General features: G+C 49.3%; 1 pseudogene; it reads right to left on the minus strand.

Annotated features, from left to right (window-relative positions):
* Positions 1–809: 809 nt before the first annotated feature.
* The window catches only part of LOC111954089 (mediator of RNA polymerase II transcription subunit 23-like), a 40,588-nt pseudogene continuing 33,267 nt past the window's right edge, over positions 810–8,130 (minus strand).

Genomic DNA, 8,130 nt, shown 5'->3' on the forward strand with positions numbered 1-8,130 from the left:
CAAGCCTTAACAAACAGTGCAGTTCAAGAAGAGTTAAGAAAATATTTACCAAATAAACTAAAGTAAAAAATAATAAAAAGTAACACAAAATAACAATAATAAGCATTATACAGGGGGTACCGAGTCAGTGTGCTGGGGTACAGGTTAGTTGAGGTAATTTGTACATGTAGGTAGGGTGAAGTGACTATGCATAGATAATAAACAGCGAGTAGCAGCAGTGTACAAAACAAATGGGGGGGGGGGGGGGGGGGGGGTCAATGTAAATAGCCTGGTGGCAATTTTATTAATTGTTCAGCAGTCTTATGGCTTGGGAGTAGAAGCTGTTAAGGAGACAAATGGTCCTAGACTTGGCGCTCAGGTACCGTTGCGTTGCAGTAGCAGAGAAAACAGTCTATGACTTGGGTGACTGGAGTCTCTGACAGTTTTATGGGCTTTCCTCTGACACCGCCTGGTATAGAGGTCCTAGACGGCAGGAAGCTTGGCCCCAGTGATGTACTTGTCCGTACGCACTGCCCTTTGTAGCGCCTTACAGTCGGATGCCGAGCAGTTGCCATACCAGGCGGTGGTGCAACCAACCAGCTGCACCATGGATGCTCTTGATGGTGCAGCTGTAGAACTTTTTGAGGATCTGGGGTCCCATGCCAAATCTTTTCAGTCTGAGGGGGAAGAAGTGTTGTCGTGCCCTCTACACGACTGTCTTGGTGTGTTTGGACCATGATAGTTCATTGGTGATGTGGACACCAAGGAACATGAACCTCTCGACCCGCTCCACTGCAGCCCCGTCTGGTAATGAGGGCCTGTTCTGCCCGCCTTTTTACTGTAGTCCATGATCAGCTCCTTTGTCTTGCTCACATTGAGGGAGAGGTTGCTGTCCTGGCACCACACTGCCAGTTTTGACCTTCTCCCTATAAGCTGTCTCATCGTTGTYGGTGATCAGGCCTACCACTGTTGTGTCGTCAGCAAACTTAATGATGGTGTTGGAGTCGTGTTTGGCCACACGGTCGTTGGTGAACAGGGAGTACCGGAGGGGTCTACGTACACACCCCTGAGGGGCCCCAGTGTTGAGGATCAGCGTGGCAGACGTGTTGTTGCCTACCCTTACCATCTGGGGACGGCCTGTCAGGAAGTCCAGGATCCAGTTGCAGAGGGAGGTGTTTAGTCCCAGGGTCCTTAACTTAGTAATGAGCTTTGAGGGCACTATGGTGTTGAACGCTGAGCTATAGTCAATTAACAGCATTCTCACAAAGGTGTTCCTTTTGTCCAGGTGGGAAAGTGCAGTGTGGAGTGCGATTGAGGTTGCGTCATCTGTGGATCTGTTGGGGCGGTATTGGAATTGGRGTGGGTCTAGGGTATCCGGGAGGATGCTGTTGATGTGAGCCATGACMAGCCTTTCAAAGCACTTCATGGCTGCCGACGTGAGTGCTACTGGGCAGTATTCATTTWGGCAGGTTACCTTCGCTTCCTTGGGCACAGKGACTATGGTGGTCTGCTTGAAACATGTAGGTATTACAGACTCCGTCAGGGAGAGGTTGAAAATGTCAGTGAAGACACTTGCCAGTTGGTCCGCGCATGCTTTGAGTACACGTCCTGGTAATCCGTCTGGCCCTGCGGCTTTGTGAATGTTGACCTGTTTAAAGGTCTTGCTCACATCGGCTACCGAGAACGTTATAACACAGTCATCCAGAACAGCTGGTGCTCTARTGCATACTTCAGTGTTGCTTGCCTCGAAGCGAGCATAAAAGGCATTTAGCTTGTCTGGTAGGCTTGCATCACTGGGCAGCTCGCATCTGGGTTTCCCTTTGTAGTCTGTAATAGTTTTCAAGCCCTGCCACATCCGACGAGCATCAGAACGGGTGTAGTAGGATTYAATCTTAATCCTGTATTGACGCTTTGCATGTTTGATGGTTCATCTGAGGGCATAATGGGATTTCTTATAAGCATCCGGATTAGTGTCCCGCTCCTTGAAAGCGGCAGCTCTAGCCTTTAGCTCGATGCGGATGTTGCCTGTAACCCATGGCTTCTGGTTGGGATATGTACATACGGTCACTGTTGGGATGACGTCGTCGATGCACTTATTGATGAAGCCGATGACTGACTGAGGTGGTATACTCCTCAATGTCATTGGATGAATCCCAGAACATATTCCAGTCTGTGCTAGCAAAACACACCACAGCACTGGGTCGTTGCATGGTCACTCTCAGGAGACCAGACTCTCGGGATCATATTGTCTGTTTGCAACCCTGACCTACACATTCATGGAGTGTGTCCATCTCAATACTTCAGCTGGTGTCAGTGGGACCACGGCCATGGTGCTTGTAGACTCCTCCCTTGGTGTGGGTGTGTTACTGGGCTACAGACAGGGGGAGGTTGGAGGGGCTGGGGTTGCTCTGGGGGGCGAGTGAGGACAGAGGAGGAGGGCTGGGGAACGCTGGCGGCTGCAGGCTCCATCTTGCTGCTGTGGGTGATAGGTGCGTCTCGTGGCCGGACGCAGGGTCATGATGACCTCCATCTGGGAACACGCACGCACGCACACACACACACACACACACACACACATTAGCAGGCTCTTAACATTAGACACTCAACACTAGGAAATACGAGAGATAAGCTGGGCTCTCAGTCAGAGGACTGAGGAGGGAGGAGAATTAAACTAGTCTCTGCTCTACTTCTACTGAGGAGAGACGCCAACTCCAGCCTCAGACGCTGAAATGAAGTGGGACGCTGCAGAGAGTGACATCAAAGCYAAATGCAMGACGAAATKTTYGGAGGACAAACAAATTATATATATTTTTATTTGGGGTGTTGATAATATAGTTAGAGGAGGCGAGGAGAGGCTGGACAAATGCAGGACTGGACAGAAACAAGTGAGCATACATTTACAGGACAAGGTACGGTACACAGTATCGCTCTTACTGTACCTGGCCTTTGAGGCTGTCCCTGGTGAACATGTACTTGATTGTAAGTCGCTCTGGATAAGAGCGTCTGCTAAATGACTTAAATGTAAATGTAAATGTGGTAGAGGAAGTCACAGATGGGGTCCATGAAGGACAGGTGTTGACTGTGTTGGTCCACAGTCTGCAGCATCTCATGGAACGCCACTCCAATCTGCGATACACAACACAGATCTTTAAAAAAGGTACAGGCAAATCAGTCACTGATTGAATGGCGATGGTGTGTCGCACGTCTCATTAACACAACGCTAGAGTGAAAAAGCKAAACATTTCTAAGAATGGCAATTTTTATCAATGAGCTGTCCAGGGGGTGGCAGGCTGGTCAACAGCAGAACTGCAGATTAATGGGAAGCCACAGTGCAGCCCAGGGAAGAGACACCGCCTCTGGGGAGAGGAGCCAATACCAAGGACCGTAACTCTCCCTCTCTCCTCTCATCAAATAACAGGATTTCTCCCTGAGCCAGCTAATCCCCCTTTAATCTACCAAGCTATTGTTCATTTTCTTGAGGTTAAACCTGGAGAGATGGGGGACCAGCCCTGGGACTTACCTCAGGGCCACACGCACATGTCACACATACGGCACGTGCACACACACATACACATACCCACCCACACACCCACCATCAGCTCTATTCTCTCTAATGGTCRAGGGAGTGTGAAAGGGAATTTCATTTACAGGCCTTTTGTGTGGAATTGTATGGTGTATTCGGCTTATACTGGGATATGGGGGAGGAAAGGAGGGGGGATATATGGACAGAAGTGGCCATAGGTCAGTACCTCCAGCATGCAGTGGKTCCTCTCCTGTTGGAAGCGCTGGAGGAAGGGCCCCACCAGGTGGTCCACATAGAGGAGTTGGAACTCTGTCTTTACTATGGGCTTCAGCACCTCAGACAGGAACCTGGGGAGGRAGGAGAGAGGAGATGTTAGATGTCTCCAAGAGAAAGATAGAGACTGAAGAGGAGAGAAGGGACTGCTCTCTCAAAGACATACTGGGAAAGAGGAGAAAAGGACAAAAACATCTCTACATAAATTCATGAAAGGCTTTGTAAAGCCAAGGACCTGATGCTAAGTGACTAAGGCTCTCACTGTGAGAGCTGTGTGCAAATGGAAGAAGACAATGGAGGCACTGAATTTGAATGATAAACTAAAGGCTTTTCTGAATGAACAGACAGCGGATAATAAACCAGATGTACAGCAGAACAAAAGCTTCAGAGTGTGTTTGCAGATGACAAGATAGATCCCAGGTGTGTGTGTGTATGTGTGTGTGTGTGTGTGTGTGTCTGTCTGTGTGTGTTTGCACACAGAGTTTTTTCAGAGCGAGAGCCATGTGTGTTCTGTGTTTCAGAAGCGTCAGTGTGAGGCGTACACACTCGGCTGCCTGTGCCACTAGGGGTGTCTCGTCACCGGGCTCTGCCGTCAGAATGCTGCGGTGCCCGCTGAGATCTCCCATGTCTCATGTTCCGCCCTCCCACACATCACGGCCCACACGGATAGCATTTCCATCTGCTTCACAGTAATGTAATCTCAGCAGGCCATAGCTCTGCTGTCATTTCACATGACAGTCCGTCGGAGCAGGAAAGGCACTTGCKGACACTTTAGGGAGTCCAGCGAGGCCTGAACAAGGCCTGAACACACAGTTATGGGGAGATATTCCCAGGCTAGATGAGAGGCCCTGCTGAGCTAAGCCTAAACTGGGCCTGGGAGGCAGCAGGACTTTAACCTCTATGTCCAGATAAAACAAGGTAGGAGTGGAACAAACAGAGGCTTAACTAAACTCCAGCTGATAGGAGTCAGCAGCTTGGGCTGGCAGAGGCCTGGGCTGAGGGAGGAGGCAGGACTGTGGGGGTGGAGGGAGGAGGAGTGAGAGAGAGGAGGGTAGAGGTGTCCCAATTATCTCTCTTTCCTCYCAAAGTGTACACGTGTTCACTTCCCTTCACTCATTTGAAAGGAAATGACTGGTATGGTGGAAACTGCCACTTGCCCATGCCTCCACCAATCCAATGGTTTTAGATTTGTGGGAAGTAATGAGTGTACAATTTAGGAGAACAGAAATATAATTGGGACGTACCTCATGACTGGAGGACAGTTAATCCAGGCTGCTGGAGGGCCTTACTTGGTGAGGAGAGTTAGAAGCAGAGCTATTGGGGAGAGACAGGACCAGGCTGGAGAGGCAGAGGACAGTTGATCCAGCCTGGACTAGAGGGGTGGAGAACAGCTAATCAGGGGGCTACTGGTATCAGGACTAGAGGGGTGGAGAACAGCTAATCAGGGGGCTACTGGCACCAGGACTAGAGAGGTGGAGAACAGCTAATCAGGGGGCTACTGGCACCAGGACTAGAGGGGTGGAGAACAGCTAATCAGGAGGCTACTGGCACCAGTACTAGAGGGGTGGAGAACAGCTAATCAGGGGGCTACTGGCACCAGGACTAGAGGGGTGGAGAACAGCTAATCAGGAGGCTACTGGTACCAGGACTAGAGGGGTGGAGAACAGCTAATCAGGGGGCTACTGGTATCAGGACTAGAGGGGTGGAGAACAGCCAATCAGGGGCTACTGGTGGGTGTTCATTGGGTATGAGGGAGAGCTGTCCGATGCTGGAGTGGTGCCAGATGGTGTGAGCCAGGGCCAGCACGCAGCTGCAGTACATCTAAGAGTAGGACTGGTGGCAGGCAGTCCAGAAGTGCGAAGGGGTACCCCACCCACTCAGTCTCTGATGTGAGGCACGGGCTGCTCAGCACACTCATAATACGGTCCTGCAGGACCACCCAGTAAGGCTCCTAGAGAGGAAAACATACAGCGTTAAGCTCACTTATTTGCAGACTTTAGTGAAGCTTCCAGACAGGAGTCTGGAGGACAGATGAAGTAATGTTTATTTGGGTAAAGCCATCACACTTGTCTAACTGCCCAGAATCTCACAGTGAGCAGTAAAATACCACAATTTATGGACCTTGTCTTTCATGGATAGTTGAAACTTGATCATGCGAATGGGGAAAAACAAGTTTGCTGTATGCCATGAACTACATTCCTGATCTATAACAAAGCCTGTGTGTGTGCGTGCGTGCGTGCGTGCGTGCGTAGAGAGGAATCTTACAGGCAAGGCAGTGATCACTAGCATTCATCCAGGCACTTATGTTCCCCCGAGGCAACAGCAGTTGGCTGTTAAAAGGCACATGACATCAGGAGGCGTATCCACACACAACATAACAAAACACAACACAGATACATACAGACACTGTCATCTAGAGGGGCACACAGGTCTAACTGAGCTCTGTAGAAAACTAACACTGCAGTGATTCAGCACCACTTCAAGATGACTCATCATCCATTCCTCACACAAGGCTTCTGCATAATAACAGGGACTTTTATTTATTTATTTTACCCGRCAAGTCAGTTAAGAACAAATTCTTATTTACAATGACAAACCCAGACAACGCTGGGCCAATTGTGCGCAACCCTATGGGACTCCCAATCACAGCCGGATGTGATGCATCCTGGAGTTGAACCAGGTACTGCAGTCTCTTGCACTGAGATGCAGTGTCTTAGACCACTGCGCCACTCGGGAGCACTTTACACATGCATCAAGAGGACAGTGCAGTCAGAATATATATATGTTTTTTAAAAATGTATATAGTCTAGAGCCCGTTCTTAGACTTTTCCCCCTCTCAATGACTGGTTAGCAGCCCCTGTTCGACCTACGAGCATTGACCCCATGCTGACCTCTTGAGGACGACGCTGAGCAGAGCGTTGCCAATGTCCTTGCCGGGCACTGCCAGGACCATCAGCTCTACACAGGTGACATGCCGGGTTGGGGAACTCGTTGAACCTCCAGTCACAGTTCGGGAATGGCCCGACAGTCAGGGAGAATTTAAAACTCCAAAAACAATGACTTTAGCAGTATATATTTTGTTATGTTTGAGCAAAATAACAGTATTAGTCTTGGCAAAATGCATAGAATTGCAGGAAATTTCTCTCGGCTCCATGGAAAAATTTGTAGAATTGTGGAAAATACATGCTATACCAGGCTGTGTACACAATCAAAGCTACAGACCACAACCATTCCCCCTCCCCTTCCCTCACGTGAAACTTGTAGAGTCCTCCCAGGTGGTCCARTAGCGTCTCCGGGCCGCAGCTCCAGGAAGCGGTGGATGACAATGTTGAAGACGAGCAGGATAAGGAGGCACACGTTACCGAAGTAGATGGGCAGGTAGTGGGACTGATGCTGAATGGGCGGATTTACATGCTCCGCCTGACCCTCAAAGCACATGAAATGTCAAACGCTGTAACTGTATCATCTTTAAGCTTTATTAAAAGAGTATGTTTGATAACAGCAAAACAGTAAGTGGTCAAAGCAATAGTCACCACAGCAGAACAGAACGAGAGACAACCCATTTCCACTGCTCAGTTAAAGAACACAGTTGAGCCAATGTAAATATCAAATTGAAACAGGACCAATCGTCAACAGGGAATGGAGCAGGCTGAACAATAGTGGCCTCCCGYTGACATTCACGTTCTTATCGCCTTGAGCCACTCTGTGCCTAGTGGTTCTTTCAAACTGTCTTTCAGGCAACGCTGCTCTTTTCATGCTAGCAGACAGCACAGTTGGAGCCAGTATGGTACCTTGTGGTAGGTCATGTGCTTGGTGTGCCAGTCGCTCTGCAGCCACGGTTGCGGTTGTCTTTGGGCTTGAGGAGGAGGAGCTGGATGATAAAGTAGCAGACCTGGGCCGTGTCACCCTCGTGACTCCTCATGGCCTGGATGGGAAGAGGGAGAGATGGGAAGAGGGAGAGTTGAGTGAGGGAAGTAATGGGAAAGAGGGAGGGGTTAATAGGGAAGTAATGGGAAAGAGGGGGGGGTTAATAGGGAAGTAATGGGAAAGAGGGAGAGGTTAAAATGGGAAGAGGGAGAGTATAAGGGAAGTAATGGGAAAGAGGGAGAGGTTAATAGGGAAGTAATGGGAAAGAGGGAGAGGTTAAAGGGAAGTAATGGGAAGAGGAGAGGTTAATAGGGAAGTAATGGAAGAGGGAGAGTTTAATAGGGAAGTATGGGAAAGAGGGAGAGTTTATAGGGAAGTAATGGGAAGAGGGGGGGTTAATAGGAAGTAATGGGAAGAGGGAGAGGTTAATAGGAAGTAATGGAAGAGGGAGAGGTTAAATAGGGAATGAAAAATTGTTTGATAGCTGC

This window comes from Salvelinus sp. IW2-2015, linkage group LG28 (assembly GCF_002910315.2).
Source record: "Salvelinus sp. IW2-2015 linkage group LG28, ASM291031v2, whole genome shotgun sequence".
NCBI classification, from domain to species: Eukaryota; Metazoa; Chordata; class Actinopteri; order Salmoniformes; family Salmonidae; genus Salvelinus; species Salvelinus sp. IW2-2015.